At 36.7% G+C, this 19,269-nt stretch overlaps 1 protein-coding gene across 1 annotated transcript in view; it reads right to left on the minus strand.

Annotated features, from left to right (window-relative positions):
- LOC105216802 (sex determination protein fruitless) overlaps positions 1-740 on the minus strand; it is a 185,995-nt gene extending 185,255 nt beyond the window's left edge. The window contains exon 1 of the mRNA XM_054236147.1: positions 295-740. The gene's annotated coding sequence lies outside the window, so the exon portion shown is untranslated. The remainder of the gene's footprint in view (positions 1-294) is intronic.
- Positions 741-19,269: the final 18,529 nt, after the last annotated feature.

Genomic DNA, 19,269 nt, shown 5'->3' on the forward strand with positions numbered 1-19,269 from the left:
TATAATTTTTTTTATTTTATTTTTTTTTATTTTCGTGTATTTTATGACTGTATTATTACCTTTTTGGAATTTATTTGTATATTCAGTGACACATTTTTTTACTTATTTTGGCTGCATTAGTTATAAATTATTTTTTTTTCAATTCTAGTCAATTGTTTTGTAATTAAATATTTTATAATTCGTTATAGATTTTTTTTAAACCGTAGATGTTTATAAATATTTATATTTGTTGATATTTATTTATGTATTTAATTGGAATTTAAATGTTTATTATACCAAAGCAAATTGTTTTACACTTCTCTTTCAAATATCCCGCTTAGTAAGGATCATCGCTTGCAACTTGTTGCACACTTGGTTGCCACCTGCTTTTATTAGTCCATTTGTCAGGCATTAAGTGGCTCCGCATTTCAACCCAATGTTTGAAACAACAATATAAAACAATATTATGTGCCGTCAGGAATCAAATCACAAAATCCCACATGTGTTTATAAAATCAGCAGCACAACAACAATTTCGTATACAGTTTTACTTCATTTCGTTTATTTTCGCTTCAACGAAACAAACACTCAAACGAGCAAACACAAACGTTGCAAAAACAAAAAAAAAAAGTATTTGTATTGTGTTTTAAATTAAATAAAATTAAAAAAAGAAAATTGAGTAAGTTGTATTAAATTGAGGAGTTCTTTTCGATTCTTCCGTTTGAAATTCGCGTGCCACACAACGTTGCGGTTGCAGTTGTTTTTCGCGAGTGTTCGTTGCAAATGCCCCAACTTGTGCTGAAAGTCTCTAACTTGAATTAGATACTTTCAGCGGCGTGCACAATAAAAAATCGCAAACGATAACAATACAACAACAACAACAGCTGGAGCAGCGACCAACGAAAAGTGCCTAAGAAAAATTCTACAACATCGCCGAAGAAAAAACAGCAAAAACAAGAAAGGCTAAATAAACTAAACACGCCAGCGATGGTGCGCGCAAAGTGTTGGCGGCCGCTGCCACCGCCACCCGGCGGCCGGCGAGAGTGTACGGTCAGGGAGGGTGGGGGCAAGGCGGTGCTGGCTACTAACTGGCAGGCGCAAGCACAAGTGGCAATGTTTTGCTGTTATGATTGCTGTTAGAGTATTCTTAGCAATGCTACGCGTTGTTGTTGTTGTCGTTGTTGCGATTGTTAGCTTAGCGCGCAGTGCAATTGAAATTTCCATCACACACAGACATACACACATGCACAGGAGCGAACGGGCGCATGAGTGCAAGATGCTGACTGTTGCTGTTGTTGTAGTTGCTTGCTGCTTGCACTGGCTAAGGGGGGCGCGCGGCAGTTGGTTGCCGAGATGCAGCTGCAGCAACATTAGAATAGGCTTAGATATTCTGGTTCTGCTGGAGTTTCGCCAGCAAGTTGTTGTCCGTATTTGTATGCGTGTGCTGTTTGTTGCACCTGTTGTTGTTGTTGCTGTTGCTCTTCTATGCAATTGCGTTACTCGCAAATTCTTGTTTCTCATCGCCGATCGTTTACAGAATGCATAACGGGTGAAAAGTTGTTGCAGTTGTTACTCTTAGTTATGGTGTTGTTGTTGTTCAGTGCTGTTATTCTCTCTATGTAAGGTTTAATGTTCTCCAGCGCCATTTGTATGTGCAGAGAATGAATTATTTAAATACATATCTACTTGTATGGAGAAAGTACAAATGAGACTCTGAAGAGCCGGTTGGCTAGTTGCTGAGTAGATCATCACCTTCTTAGTACCTCACAATAAAAGAGCTAAACGCATTTTAGAATTGTTACTGTGGCGAATTGTAGAGTGTGTTCGATTCAAAGATCGCTTTGGCAGATCAGTAGGTTTGCTCTCTCAAACAGAAGTTACACGAGCAACCGACTAGAGCTTCTCCATTCTACGTTGATCTTCAACGCTTGTAAAGCTTAGTGAAATTGAGGTTTGCAAGCTGCGTAACGGCAATTATTTTATGCTCCGCAACTATATTTAAGTATGTACTGAGGTACTATATTACTATGTAGTATATGGATATGTGTTCACCCGTTTTCAAGTATCCAACAGCTGCTGAAACTTTCCGTTCTCAGAAAGTAACACTGAAATGATGTTTGTATGCTTGCAATTTGCGAAGAGAGCGTATGGCTCACATATGTTGCAAGAAATGCCAAATTTAGAACTTTTTATTGATTTCTTGTGACAAAAACAAGATCTCAGCTGTTGATTCTGGTACTTTGTAGAAAAACGGATAGCTCTCAAAGTAATTTTAGATGGAATATATAAGTATATATATATAAACATCTATTCTCACGATCACTTCGAAGGCTAAGCGTTCTCTTTACCGCAAGATCCGTTTGTTTGAGCACATCAAGTGACAGTTACAATAACGACAATTACAATAGGTCTAATCCAGGAAATTCGCAAACATTCAAAACTCAATTGGAAGACACCACCAAAAAAAAACGTTTAGCAAAACATATGTAAATACAGAAGACAATATGCACATGACACACAAATGCACAGAGAGATACAATGGAGTACAGAAAGGGTTGGAAGTAAACAATGAAATAAGCTTAAGAAGAAGGCAAATGGAAAAGAGTGTAAGCCTTCATATAAAATACAAAGAACAAAAGGACTTCACTCAAAGGAGAATGAAAAAGATTTACATCCCCTTACATATGAAGACATTTATGGCTGAATGAACATTTCCTTAAGGGTGTTGAGTAAGGTTTTGTAAAAAGCTAACAAAGAAACCAACTACTTATGAGGGAACTAAGAGCTGGAGCCGATTTTTTCGAACATCTTGGCGATACAACTAAATTACTTCGATTTAAGAGCTAGAAGATATCTGAGTGATATATATTTGTTCGGTAACAAAGATCTCATTCTGTAACATTATCAATAAGAAGTATGTCATTTTATTCAAAACCGTATTGAGCGAAGAATTGGAGCATTCCTTGATATCATACGACACTAGCACCATACGTCGAATTATCTCTAACTCGAAGTTTTTGGAATATGGTGATTCGAGTTATGATCTATATATTCTATTATTTCAATTATGTAAATCACTTTTCGGTTTAGCTTATTTGAAAAATGTTTTAAGAGTCAAAGTCGGAACTTCGAAATAAATATAATTTTTTTTTAATTTATAATAAACAATAAGATGTGAAGGTTCAAAAATTACGAAACTATTGTAGTAATCTCCTTATTCAAAGCTTTCCATTCATTTGTGAACTTTCGTGAATTCTCTAGAGGTCATAATGTCATTTCTAATCTCTCTTTTTGGCAGTTTGGCGCCAATTGGTAATACCAAGTGAAGACAGGTCCTTCTCCACCTGGTCCTTCCATCGGAGTGGAGGTCTCCCTCTTCCTCGGCTTCCACTAGCGGGTACTGCATCGAAAACTTTCAGAGCTGGGGCACTTTGGTCCATTCGAACAACATGACCTAGCCAGCGTAGCCGCTGTCTTTTTATTCGCTGGACTATGTCTATGTCGTCGAACAACACATACAGCTCATCATTCCATCTTCTGCGGTATTCGCCGTTGCCAATGTTTAAGGGACCATAAATCTTGCGCAAAACCTTTCTCTCGAAAACTCCTAGTGCCGTCTCATCGGATGTTGACACCGTCCACGCTTCTGCACCACAAAGTAGGACGGGAATGATGAGGGACTTGTACAGTTTAGTTTTTGTTCGTCGAGAGAGGGCTTTACTTTTCAATTGCCTACTCAGTCCATAGTAGCACCTGTTGACAAGAGTGATTCTGCGTTGGATTTCAAGGCTGACATTATTATCGGCGTTGATGCTGGTTCCCAGGTAGACGAAATTATCTACAACTTCTAAGTTATGACTGTCAACAGTGACGTGGGAGCCAAGACGCGAATGCGCAGACTGTTTGTTTAATGACAGGAGATATTTCGTCATGTCCTCGTTCACCACCAGACCCATTCGCGGCGGGGAAAAAGCAGAACTAACGGCGCAGGTGTTGTTTCCAATGATATCGATATCATCGGCGTACGTCAGTTTGGGACCCACCACATAAAAACGAATACCCAATGAATAGGAAGCAACAGCTTCGGATGAGACATTTCTAATAATGGGTCGAATATTATTGGCGGTAACGTATTTGTAGTCTAAATCGTGTTTTAAAAATCCATTAACTTAATTCAACTAAGTTAGTCGTAACGGTTTTCTATTATTTAAAAGATCCTAGCATAAAAATATATATACAAACGTAAATATATAATATACAATTTTTTGTCTATTATAGTTTAAATAAGCACTGTAAATAGTTAAAATTTGTATAACGGTTAAAATAAGGTGAAATAAATAAATGGGTGTTTATTATCGATTTACTCTTCTATGGAAACATTGTGTTTGTTGTGTGTGAGGCTCTCTTCAACCAGTGCTCAACATCAACGATCTGCCAACATACTAACTACTCGCTTCGGAGCGAGCAAATCGAACAAACACGACGAAAGCGGGCAAACGAATTGACGGCAGCGGTAATTGGCAAGGTCGTTTGTCGTAATGCTTCGCAAAAAGTGCGCGTAGAGCGTGTGAAGCTTCGCTTTTACGCTTATTCCACACGCTCTTCGTTGATGCGAGTACACGTTGCGTTACTTATTCTCTGCTTCGCAGTATAATGCTTTGTGAAGCAAACAAATACCTGTACGTGAATACATATATACAATACATGATGATAAAGCATATTGCCGAAGAGTAAAGTAGAAAGAAAGAGCAGAGTTCATTAGTAGGAGAATTGTTAAGAGTTTTAAATTTATTTATTTTTTCTTTGAGAAAGGTGCTCTTTTTACAGTGGTCAATAAATGTACAAATAGCGATTAATAAATGTGGATCTAATAAATGAAATTAAAATGGAAAATCGCTGTTGACATTTGTAAGATAGTTGGATCAAACAAAATTAAACTTTTTTGAGGAGTATTTTCTTGGCAACAGAAGAATTCCTAAAGATGTTGCTTTTGATAAATTTAAAGAAAAACAAGTAAGAAAGGGCTAAGTTCGGGTGTAACCGAACATTTTATACTCTCGCAATTTATTTATTTGACTTTATTAATATTATATAATACACAATTTGACCCACATATTCGTCATATATATTGTATAAAGTCCATTGAAAGTTGAAAACCCTAATATTAGGTTAGAAGAACCGAGATCCTCATGTTCGATATATAGGGCCTTGACAACCTATGGTCCGATTTCGGTGATTTCTAGAATGGGGCTGCCACACTATAAACATAGTATTTGTGCAAAGTTCTGCACCGATATCTTCACTAGTGCTTACTTTATATATTGTAAAGTAAACGATTCAGATTGCCTTCAAAGTTCTGGTATATAGCTCTATTGGTTTGCGAGATATGTACAAAAAACTTAGTAGGGGGAGGGGCCACTTTGTTGCGAGAGTATAATAAAAGATATTGAGCTTCCTTAACCTTTATTCGGCCAAGGACTGTCAATTCGGCAACATTCCTCAAAAATATTTGGGAGATTATTACTCATTTACGAATATAATTTTTTATGCTATCGGAACTTTGTTCTGCTGAGAGAGTATAATAGTTTTGTTGACCTAACGATTGTTTGTAAGTCCTAAAGCTAAACAAGTTAGATATACAGTTATCTATATAAAAATGAGCAGGGTGACGAGTGGAGTTGAAATCCGATATCTGTATGTTGGTCCGTCCGTGCAAGCTGTTGCTTGAGTAAAAATTTAGAGAAGACTTGGTAAACGTGTTTTTGGCACCATAAGAAAGTTGCTTTCGTAGAAGGGCGAAATTGCACCACTGCCACGCCCACTAAATGTCGAAAACCGAAAAGAGCCATAACTAATCCACAAATAAAGTTATAAAAGTAAAATTCGGTAGAAAGCATCGCACTAGAAAGGGCATATTCTGATGTAATTTTTTTAGGAAAGTGGGTTTGGCCCGCATTTGCCAAAATTTAATGCACATATCTCATAAACTACAAATTTGGAATAATTAATCTGATAAAATATATGTCCACTAATGAAAAAATATATTGATCTAATATAACGTGAACTTGCTTTTTAATCTCATAACATTTGTCCTTTTATGTTTTGTTATGAATAATTTTTGCAAATATTTAACTCATTTTTATTGAAAAACGTACTTCTAAGTGAGTACCAGTGAAGATATCGGAACAAAACTTTGTACAAGTACGTCAGTGATGGTGTGGCATTTCCCATCGAAATCGGACCATACATTTTCAAGGCCCCAAATACCTCAGTGATTGTGACGAATTTTTTGTCGAAAATATAGGTAAATCTTAACACAGGGGATGTTTTGCTTCTAATAGTGTGTCTCTGAGCCGGAAATTGACGAAAATTGGTCCGTACTTCCTCCAGCCCTATATACATCATATACGGAATTTCAAAGTTCCAGTGAACTTTATACCGTATATATCAGTTAATATGTGAGATACATACAAAATTAAGTAAACGTATATGGTGTATACAGTTTAGCTTGGTGACGAAAATGAGTGAAAATGGTCCAGGAATCACACCTGCTTCCGTGTGCTATAAATAATTATTTTCGCTATTCTGGTGGACTTAATGCGGAATATTTGGTCCCAATTGTGTTTCGTCATAAGAGAATTACATAAATAAATTGCTCAGAACAGAGGTCTTACTTGTTCTGTTAAGTATTCGGCCAAGTTTTCACCAGTGATTTCCAGTTTGTAGTTCATTAAGAAGCATTCTCTGCAATACGTCAAAATTTCCCCAAACAGGTCAGAACTCCGGTTAAAAAATTTCACCAAAATCGGTTGAGTCACTTTATGCTGGATCTGTTGAGTATTATTTTTCAACAACTTTTCATAGATATTTAGGTTTTTAAATTTATTTCCCAAATGACAACAGGCATAAATATACTTACATACATATGTATATGTATGTATTTATGAAAATACTCGCCATCTGCTTAAGAAGAGTCATTCACCGTTATTGCAAAAGATCTCTTCAACCATACGTTAGATTTTAGGTTTTAGTGTCAGTGTAAACAATTCGTTTGGCCCAATTTTGATGAGCAAATCATTGTGGTATATAAACTACAATATATCCTATGCACAACAAAAGCAACAACATATGTAGCTATAAATTCTATAATAGGTACAACAACATTGTTGCAAAAAATAAACCATTCAAGAGAGCAAAAAACAAGCGTGTGCAATTTTGTATTGAACGCGGCCAAATGAAAATGTAAGTTTGTATATTTACTTAATATTTTGCGTAGGTAAACAGACATGTGCCATAAGTCCGCGTAATATTCATCGAACGCATTCGATTTTATATATATTCTCCAGTATGGATGCTCATGAGTACACGCGTAATGGGCTTTTGGGCGCAAGTAGCGTGGCAGCGGGCTGTATGAGGGAGCTGCGTATGAATGGTCGGAAAGAAAGAAACCATATTGTCTGCCGTAGATCTGGAGTGCCTGTAGGAAAATATGATTTTCTTAGTAATCAGTAGAATAATTTAATGTTTTTGATTTATAAAATCCAGTAAGTCAGCCCGTTAAGCGACCTTAGCAACCATCAATAATCTCAGGTCGGTAACTTGATTCTATAAATGGTGTTATATGTGTGGTTCCTAGGTTATTCTAGTGGCCGGGAAACTCAACTGTTGTATCGTGATCAACATTTTTCTTGTTTAAAGTGTTTTATTAGAGAAGTCTTCAGCGGAGGCACATGACAACAACTTTCTTATTGTAGAGGGCTTCTTAGTCTCTGAGGGTCACAGCTGATACCTTATGAGGATGGTTAAAATCCAAAATATTCCTGTTTAACTTCGATTACCGAGAACCGAACACGATTGAAGAAATCATCTTCTATTATAGAATTTACTTCGATGTAGTTTAGAACTCACGACTCAACATGTGCTTGTTGCTTGCTTCGAAGATCGACCAGCGGGATCCTTAGCAATATAATGTATACCACAGAACGGGGTCATTAGCCGAAATACATATGTATCTCAGCACGCTGATTTTGGTCCACACGCAGGTGATAAAATAATTTACCTTAATACTAGTATAATCAAAAAAATTGTATGTACATATATACAAAATATTAACTGTTTATATCAAAAATAGATTTATTTTATATAATTAGACGCTAATTTTTTGCCCAGTATCGTTGATTTTTCATAGTAATGAGTACGGTAATTACCGCAGTCCATAAGTTTTTGTGCGAACATTTCGCTAATTCGTTGCGAAAATAGATTTTGTCTAACTAGAATAATGTTTGCCCACAAATGTTGTTTATAAGTACGCACAGATTATTTTACATATGCTCACATCTGCTTGGTTTGGACAAAATAGCACACAGAACTAATTTTCTTAATCACTTTAGTATGTATTCGTATACAAGATTCGGGCAGTAATTAATGCATATAATACTCAAAGTGAGCCCATTAAAATACGGTAAAGCCCATTGCTGCTTTGTCTTGAGACTTGAATCATACCGTCAACTGCCGTTGTTGCTAGTGTGAACTCCTTTGCCACTGTGACAGATAAAGACGAAAATGAAGATTTGCGTATAGATCCTTCCTTTGATATCACGCAAAAGCTCAATATTGTCCACCTATTAAACGTGGTTATATATTTTCTTATCTTAAGGAGTTACCTGGGGTTTGTCGCGTAAAAATGGCCTATTTTCAATATTTTTTTCTGTATAAAAAAATATTTATTTAAATCAAACTTTTTTCTGTCTTATAGATACATATTTAAAGAATAGTTTCTGAAACTTTCAAAAACAAAAAAAATAAAACTCCTCCATTGTGACGTCATTTCCGGTGACAATCCGGAAAAAAACTGCGTCCGCGTTGTCAGCATAACTCCTGACAGGATCTTCCAAAATGAAAAAACAAAAATAAGTGTTTTAGGTAAGACCATAAACTCGTGCTTGACCGAAGGAAACACAAAACAAAGTAAAAATGGGAATTTGGGCAGACATTTTTCCGACTTTGAAAGCATTGTTCCGAGAAAAACGCGTTTAAAGTTTCGAGTAACAATGATACCGGACTTGGAGCGCACACTTTCCAAAGGCTGTATCTCCGAAACTATTATTCGGATCGAAAATTTAGGATAATATTCTCGAGATATTGTAGAAACTAATAAGCCAAAAAACAAAAAAAAATCGATTTTTTGAACCCACGAAACCCATGTAACCCCCTAAGGGTGATAATCTACATGCCCCATTATTTCTTTCTTAAAAAAATAATATATTTTTTTCTTGTCGAAGGGCACACTTTTTGATGTTAAAACGTATTTGGGAAGGAACTCAGGTACAACTTAATAATACCGTTGGCATACGTATTTCCTAAAGAGTCCCCTTACGGACAATAATGTTAATTAAAACCCAACGACGTCTGCGGTTAACACTGGCTCGTATGAACGTCAAACAATCATATTTTCAGGTATTGGTATAATTTTAATGTAATAGTGGTATGGGGACTAGACCAAGGTCTAGTCCGATTTTAGCACTATATTATTAATATTGTATTAACATTTGCCATTATCGGTGAATGATGTCTTCTTAATTTTATTAAAATATTCCTTCTTGAAAAGTTAGAGTTCTATATTGACGATTTTTAGACGAGTACCAATTCGGAGTATAAAGTTTTGTTCCGATATTTTTATTAGTTCTTGATGTATATCTTGTAAAGTAAACGAATCAGATGAAGTACAGAATTATGTTATATAGAAAGTAGGAGTGGTTGTTAACCGATTTCGCCCATTTTCAATCTGTATCATCCCGATATCAATAAAACGTTGTTTACAAAAACCGGCCTAGTATTTCCTGAGATATGCTTTTTGACATAAAATTTATTAATTAAATATTTAATTTACTTGGCTCAAACGCTTTTTTTAATACAAATCTGAGTCCAGCCGTCTTGAATTATATTTTTATAAGATTTAGTGTGTCTGATGGTCCTCCTAGCAAGCCTAATTTAAAAAAAATCACTTGAACATAGCCCTCCAAACCAAATTTATGGCTTAGATATAGAACTTTTATTATAGCTTTTCGCTTATCGTCATTTTGTGAACATAGCAATAGACCGATTCGCTCATTGAGATATTTCATTATATTTGTTAATTCACTGATCGAAGTTATCTTCCCAAGTAAAAAATTATATGTACTGACAATAAAAAAGTTATATTTATGTTAATATTTTTATGACGTTTTACAAAAATGCTTACGCTAAGACTAAATGTTCTATTCACCATTTCCCAAATCTTGAGTGCAAGGTGGGAAGGAGAGCATTCAGAAATGTAAATACGTAATTTATATACACACATATATTATCGGTTAAAGCAAAAAGAAACTCGTTACATAAATCTAGCAAAAACAACAAAAGAAACTGTCAAACCTTACTCCAAGCTCAAGGTTATTCACAATTATTCATGAGATGCAAAGCAGTGCGGTGCTGCAATAATGTCCAGTTCATTGCCAACTCTAATTTTCGGCTTGTGCAGAGTAATTTACATAAAATAGAATTGTGTGTAGCAACATTGAAAGTTGACAACGAATGCACACTTCCGGATTTACTAGTTTTTCTCGCAAAAAAAAAAAAATCACATGGGCGCCCCCACTCATCTCACACGATAAGCGATTCTCAGCGGAGACCATATAATTGCTAATTTGCACACAAAATCACTCGATAAAACTATTCAAATTAGACGCGACTGCAGGCAGGTGAGACGCAACGCCAACATGCACCGCATTGCGCTGCCGATGAACAATCGAAGAAATAAATTACAAATGGAGAATAAAAAAGACAAAAGCACCACACAATATAAACTGATGAATAAATGTGCGAATTTGCGAATTTGCAAGCGCAAACATACAGACATACAGACAAACCCACAAATAAACATAGCCATGTGGCTGTGGCTCTAAGCATATGCGGATGCTCTTCACCCTAAAATGGCGATCTGCACACATAAAAATGCAAAGCGAAAGCATTAAATCTCAGCTTAATTAGAAATGCGCAAAAAATTCGCAAAGATTTTAGTTGCCTAACAACAACTATAACAACAACAACAATATCAGCAGCAGCTATTTAAAGTGATGCGATATAAATTCGCGAATATGTATAATAAAATAAAATTTGCAAACATATTTATCTACTTTTGGTGACTTGTCAAGGGCACAGCGCCACCAAGTCGCAAATCTTTTTGGATTTAAATGTTTCGGCATTACTTTTATGCTTTTTACGAGCATCTGCTATTTGATAGATATGTGAATGTAAATACATATATGTTTGTATGTATGCAACACTGATGAGATTAATTTGAGAAAAAAAGGAAAGGAGTTATTATATAAGGAGTTAGTATAGTGGCCATAAATAGTAAATAAAACAATGGCGAATTTGAAATTATAGTGGTTAGTAGTAAATACAGTGACTTCTCGTGTCTAAATATTTAACTTAAATGTAATGAACCTGTACGGATCTGCTTTAGATGAATTCTAGCATTGTATCATCGGTATATATTGAAATCAAATTTCATACAAATTTCCTTCCATAACTCAAACTTCTTTAACTCGAAGTTCTCAATAACTCGAACTCTTGAATTGGCAATAGAAGTCAAATTTCATAGAAATTTCCTTTCATAAAACGAACTTTTCAACCAGGGCATAGTACAACGTTTAAAATTTTACTATCGAGGCACAATTTTAAAAGAGTCCCGATATTCGTTGAGAGGCGAACAAAGAATATTATATTAAACTAATGGATTTCATAAATCGTGTAACAACGGAAGGGGCCAAAGTGCAAGAAAGAAAATTACAGAATACATGTTTTAACGTATTTAAATAGAACTTTATGCGAAGTTAATGCCTAAAACTGTGTATAAAGCTATATTTTACAGCTTTTTGCAAAATTGGATTTTGTAATGAAAAAATCTATAACTCGAAGTCTCTCTAACTCGAAGTTTTTTGTGGATTCAGGTGATTCGAGTTAGAGAAGTTCCACTCTATATAATTCTAATAATGATTCTTAGTTCTAATTAAAACGAAGAACAATAAACAATAATTCTCATCGACATTCTCACAAACAATTCCGATATTTTTCATAAAAACTATATATATTTAGATAGTCGAAAACATCCATTAAATCTCAATAGCACATTCAATATGTTTCTGTTCGCTGATGGGCTATTGTCACAATCTGTTTGTAAGGTTTCACTTTGTAACGCTGATTTACAATTCTTTAACGCATTATTGGCCATTAATGGACTTTTCCAATTTAATTAAAAATTCTAGAGAAGTTATCTCGCAATATACTTTTGGGTATAACTGCGCAATCTTTTAATAGTTGGATTTAATGAAAGAGATTTTTACCGAATTAATAACCATTATCATATCCATCGGTGGAAGTTTCAGTGGCTTTTCTTCCAACACCGTAAGTGAAATATTTTCACTTTCTAGTCCTTAGTGTTTCGCATTTTAGTATTTATAAAGTAATATTTATAAATTATATAGTCCTAATTAAAAGGCAATGTTTTCACAGAATTTTGCTGAAATCGCTACAATGTTTTAGCAGACCTTGTTGCCTTCCTTACCTAGTAAGAATTTTAAAGTCTCGTATACATATATTTGGAGGCCCTGTGTTCCACCATACAAGTGTTAAACAGTGTCCGATCTTCACATTCAAATACATTTAGATATACGAGTATATGCATACATTGAAGTAAGTACCCTTCAAATTAGTACTGAACATATAAATAGAACGAATCGTATAATTAAACACTAATGTCCGACGATTATCAACTCTCGGCCATAACTCGAATTCCTGCACTTAGAAATTTAATTTGCATTCATACATACAGTGAGTTAGAAAAGTTTTCAACACAAAAAAATGTGTATTACTAGGCCGCTTATTGGATGATATCGTTTAGGAATTATTTATTTTCATAATTTTTTATAAGTTATATGGTCTTATATATAGGCATACTTTTTGTATAACCTCTATTAGTTATATTTCTCACTGAAGTATACTAAGTAAAATAATTAGATGTGCAAGCTACTGGTGGGTATGGGTCTGCGTTCGACCCAGCTCCCTTCCGATAAAAAAGTGTTGTTTTTGTAAAGAAAATACAAAATTGCCACGAACTCAGAGAACCATTAAGCTCATAGAAGTGGTTGAAGCTATTTACCTTTTTTGGTAATTGCCACATATTTGAAAATTTTGAAAAAATTCCAACATAAGGAAGACATATGAAGAAAGAGTTTAAAATAAAACAAGTAAGGAAAGGCTAAGTTCGGGTGCAACCGAACATTTTATACTCTCGCTATTTATAGCTATAGTTTTATGAATATGTCACACAATTTGAGCATATATTCGGCATAAAGTCCAATAGAATAATAATCATCATACAAATTTTATGAGGGCTGAGGTAATTCCTGAACCAATTTCACTCATTTCAACCACCAACATACATTATATCCAAGATTATATGCTCACTTAATTTGGCTCAGATATTTCACATATTGACCGATATATGCGGACCGAATTTTTGAAAAATCTATAATTAGGTATATGGGAGCTAGGGGAAATTTTGGAACAAAGACATACTTTTAGTAGAGAAAAAGCCCTCTGAATTACATAATAATTTCTGAGGGATTTACCGTCTTGAAAAGTTATAGTCCGACTTCGACAATTTATTCACAAGTAGTGCCACGGATCATAAATTTGTGCAATTTTTTTTCCATTGGTTCCTTATGTATATATTATAAAGTGAAGGAATGAGATGACATTCAAAATTGAGTAGTCGTGGTTGTGAACTGATTTTTTGGAATTTACTTTCATAACTTTATTTATGGCTTAGTTATGACACTTTATATGTTTTCGGTTTTCGCCATTTTGTGGGATTGTCAGTGAACCGATTTCGCCTATTTTCAATACCAACCTCCTCAGGGTGCCAAGAAATACATATGTGTTCCAAGTTTCGTTAAGATATCTCAATTTTTAATAAAGTTATCGCTGGCACGAACAAACGGACAGACAGACGGACGGACAGGCATCCGGATTTTGAATCACCATCATCATTTGGACTGATCTGTAATGTTTTTTCACGAATAATTTATTAAATTGAAATTGTCGGATATTTAACTAATTTTTATTGAAAACATACATCTAAGTGAGTAAATAACTAAAAAATCAATACAGCGAACTGGTCTGACAATTAATGTGTTCACTATTTCGGAATAATACTGTACGAGGCCTGCTATATATATTTCTGGCCTAGGCAACACTACGTGTTGGCAGGTGCAATCTGACATTTCCGTTGGAAAGTTTGACATTTTTTAGCATAACATTACTCAGAACGTTTTGTCATTTAATCGAGAATTGTTTTATTTACAGGGAATTAAAAAATTCATCTCGGCCAAAAAATGGAATTAACTCGTGAACATTTTCGTGCGATCATTTTTCACAACTTTCGACGTGGATTATCGCGACAAGAATGCATCGATGAACTAAAATCTTTGTGTGGCTATGAAGCACCATCCTATAGCACTGTGAAAAACTGGTACAACGAATTCAATCGTGGCCGACGCTCGCTCAAAGACGAATTCCGTGAAGGTCGTCCAAAAACAGCCGTTGTGCCAGAAAACCTCGATGCCGTACGTGAACTGATAATGCAAGACCGTCATGTAACATACCTTTAGATAGAGGCATGCCTATGCATTTCTACCACCAGCATACATTTGATATTGCATGAACACCTGGCCGTAAAAAAGCTTTCTTCTCGTTGGATCCCGCACAATTTGACAATCGCTCAAAAAAAGGCTCAAAGAAAGTGCTTCGAAAATTGGTTTGAGCGCATGCAAAAGTGTATAAATCTTGATGGGGAATATTTTGAAAAACACTAAAACCATTTTCGTTGATAAATATTCCTATTTTCATTATTAGGCCAGAAATATATATAGCAGCCCTCGTAGTACAATGTTAGTATCAAATAAAAGCCAAATATTTCGAATTTGGAGGCTAACTTCATAACTCCGAAAAAACGACTCTCATGACTCATACTTATGACTCAATCTGCTGACAAATATGTTTGCCATATAGCGTTAACAATTTGTTACTTATAACTCATATACATTCGATACATTTTTTTTCTGTCTTTCATACCAAAACTTTTAAGGCACACTGTGTGTAATGTACAAGGGTATCAGAGGATAAGAAATTTATTTCATTACATCCATGCACACACAGATATCTATCTATATATGCATATACTTGAGTGTATTTGCAACAACTGTTTGTGCATGTACTTTGGTGTGTAAGTGTATAATGAGTCGATTTTTTATTCAAATTGCAATCAAAGTGCAATTTTACCTAATTAAACGCGCTCTAAGCATATTGCCAAACGCTGCCTTAAAGGAATTGATAATGAAATAAGAAGAATGCAGGGATTGAAATATGTGAGCCAAAGGCTGCCAGTGGCAAAGAGTCCCACAGTTAAGCGCTGTAATGGGATTGGATTGTTTGCGAGTGCGGCAATTAAACATTTGCAAAAATTCACAATTAGAATCAAGTTCCTGATTTGTTGTGGCCGGACCACAGCATGGTCAAGAGTTGCAAAGAAGAGATGGTGCAGCGCGGTGCAGGAAGACGGTTAGCGGTATGCCTTCCTGGCTGCTCAACAGCTTGGCCATTTGCACACACAACTACATCTCTGAGTGTGTGTGTGGTGGTGCATTGGGTGGACGGCTGACTGGGCTGGATGGATGGCTGTGGGACGTTAACCTTTCGAGGTACGCAGAGTGTAATCGAAACGTGTGCGAGGGCTTTGCCAGCGCCGGAGGGAAGAGGAGCGCGGCTACGTGCAAAGACACACATGTACTAGCTTATAAAAGGTAGCGGAGCGCTGCAGGCATGCCGCTTTGATTGTGGGCCAGCTGCTAATTTTGCGAAAGATCTAAAAAATAATTGCGAAGCCAAGTTGAAACTGGCTGAAGGAGACAAACTGGAAATGCGGCAATGATGCAATTGCAGCGGCAACATCATCAGCAACAACAAGAACAACAACACCAAAGCGAAAAATTACAATAAGAACCAGCACAACAAACAGCGTTTCTGATCGAGCAACGGCAAGAAGAACAGCAACAACAATGGCAGCAACATCCACGTTACATACGTGCAACATACGATTTGGTTGCACCTGAGGCAACGTGCCACCTGTGCTCAGGTGCCTTGCCTCAACCACCCTTGCGTCGCCACGCCGTTGCCGCCGCAGCGAGCGAGCGATCGTAAAATACCTACGATTATTTAAGCAGCACAAACTGGAATTAAACAACAAAAATAATACAGCTACAATAACAGCAACAACAAAGGCAGCATCGGTTGGTTGGCAAAATAAATAGGCGGCTTGGCAGGCGTATGCATGCATGCATGCAACATTTGTGGCAAGTTAAGCGCAAAACGCGTTTTGTCCCTCGCAGCAGCAGCAGCAGCGGCAGTAACGCGCCAAGGCATTAGAATCAGGATAGCTGGTTGTTAGCATATTGTTGTTATTGTTGTCGCCAACTTGCCAACATTCACCATGCCACAAACGACAACAGTCAGCACAGAACAGCAAAGCATTCAATATGCTTAAGAGGCAAGCAGGCAAGCAATGCCAATCGTTGGTGCTGCTGTTGATGCTGCAGCAGTCGCTTCGCGGAGACGAGTCCACGAGTAACAGCACTTTGCTGCATTCGCAATGCCACAGCAATTCCACGCTGCTGCCACAATGAGCCGTTATCAATATCAGGTTTGTCCACTCCGGCTGCCAGTGCAAATCGCGCGCCACAAGCTGCCACAAGCATAGCGGTTCCACAGCGACTGAGAAGCAACAGCGGTTGGCGAGCGCCCCAGAATGCACCCGCCGCCCAAGTGCACAGCGCACAAGTTGCGCGGCAGGATTAGGCCAATGTACGCGCGGCCGCGTAGGTACTTGGTTGGTTGGGCACCTATGGTGAAAGAAATCGCGGCGACAACAGCCCATAAATGGCGAATGAAAAATGCGTTAATCAGAAGTTCACACAAACCAACGCACATACATACATACTATAAGCATTTGTATGCGTTTGTGTGAGTGTGTGCGCGGTGCACTTAAGCGAGCGTGTGAGCGCTGCAACTCAGTCACAGCTTGAAGTTGTTTGGCGCGCGATGTACATAATATGCCCACGTAAGGGTGTCCAGCAGCTTTCAATCTAGCGTAGCCCTATGCCGCGGGTGTGCGCATACAAACACACATACACACTGCCGTTAAATGCCTCTTATTGCATATGACGAAATAGGCGTAGAGTTTTCTATGGCGGCTGCACTGCGTGGCAAAATGATTGCGCTGCGGTGCGCGTACTGACATTACAACGGTTTTCTATATATTAAAAGTGCCATCAAGATAGAGGTACTTATCCGCACATACACACATTTTTCTACTTGTTGTTGTAGAAGCGCAGTTTGTTGCTTTCTGATTGAGGAACAGCCTGATAAGAGGCAAATGAGCGCATGTGGTAGAAATCGAAGATCCAGCTGAAGCTCCTGGGGCAAGACGCCCAGTAGTATTCGACGATTAATTTTTCTTTTCTCTATCCCCATTCCCCATATATCAAGATGTAACGATATATCTGTTGAGTATACTTTCTAGACTGTATATGCCCCCGTTTAGTACTCCACCTTGAAGATAAATACTTAAAAGGATTCCCTTTCGAAAAACTATTTTCCTCTAATCTGAAAAAAAGCTAAACCTATGCCTTTATTTTTATACTCTCGCAACAGAAGGTGCTAAGAGAGTATTATGATTTTGTTCAAATAATGGTTGTTTATAAGTCCTAAAACTAAACGAGTTAGATATAGATTTATATATGTCAAAATGATCAGGGTGACGAGAACATTTGAAATCCGGATGTCGGCCTGTCCGTCCGTCCGACCGAAACCCGAGAAGTTATAAAGTAAGTAAAATTGTGTACAGAAGAATACAATAGGAAGGGGTATACTAGGGTGTAATCGGTCAAAACGATATCCATGGATCTACTCGACCAATTTCAGTGAAATTCGGAATATAATATTTTTTTGACATCTGTTGACAACCACGTCTACTTCCCATATAATACATTTTTGAATTACATCTGATTCGTTCACTTTATAATATATACATTAGGAATCAATGAAGATAGCTGAATAAAACTTTACACAAATACTGCATTTGAGCTGAGGTATCACTTGTGGAAAAATTTTCGATATCGGACTATAACTTTTCAAGGTCCTTGATATCGAACATGAAGAACTCAGTGCCTATGGGTAATTTTTCACCGAAAATATCTCTAAATCTCTCAGATATTTTAATGTAATCTAAAGGGAATCTTTTCCTTCTAATAGTATGTCTCAATAAATTCAGCGAACTTAGCTGAAGTGAGGAAAACCTCACTTGTTCACATTATTATTGAGCGTCAGGCGATTTATTTGATGAAAGAAATTGTATTGGTTTGTAGTTGTCCTTCCCTTGAGAATTCCGATTGCTTGAGTATTTATTTGTAGGGGCTTAAGCTTATTGTTTATAATCATCATTTGAGGTCTTCATAAACTTGCTATAGGCAACAATTTGGACGTAAGTATAGTTTCTCATAAACTCCTCGAAAAAGAGGCTTAAGCTATAAACCTATTAGGAACTCTCTTCTGTCAGATACTCCGAAGATTCATAAAACTTTTTCTCCATTAATATATAAGTATATCTATGTATGTGCTATCTTTCGGCTCAGGTTATTGTAGAACAAAAGACTTATTTATTCATTTATTTATTTGTGTGTGTGTGTCGTTTTTGTGTGGCAGAAAATGAAGTCAAGTGGAAAATTGTTTACAGGAATGCGAATTATTGTAACGTTCCTTGCTGCGTGCTCTCTATATTTATTGTTACTGTTGTTGCTGTTGTCGTTGCTGTATTTTTGTTGCTGAAATGTTATTGCACTGTTGCCCATATTTAGAATATATTAAACGCTGGCAAATAAACCTGTCGTAGGAACTTAACTGCAGCTGCACACTCACACACACACACACGTACATTAAGACTTGCTTTGAAGACCAGAAGAGATACCTTTTCCTGTTTGCACACACTTTTCTATGCGGACAAGTACTCGTATGCATGTAATTGCTGTTGTTGTCCGGTGCTGTTGTTGTTGGCGCTGTTGCTTTGTTTTAATCATCGTCATCGAAGCGCATTCGATTAGAAAACTAACTGTCCATTCCGTACGAAGCAACTGAGTGT

This window comes from Zeugodacus cucurbitae, chromosome 2 (assembly GCF_028554725.1).
Source record: "Zeugodacus cucurbitae isolate PBARC_wt_2022May chromosome 2, idZeuCucr1.2, whole genome shotgun sequence".
Lineage (NCBI taxonomy): Eukaryota > Metazoa > Arthropoda > Insecta > Diptera > Tephritidae > Zeugodacus > Zeugodacus cucurbitae.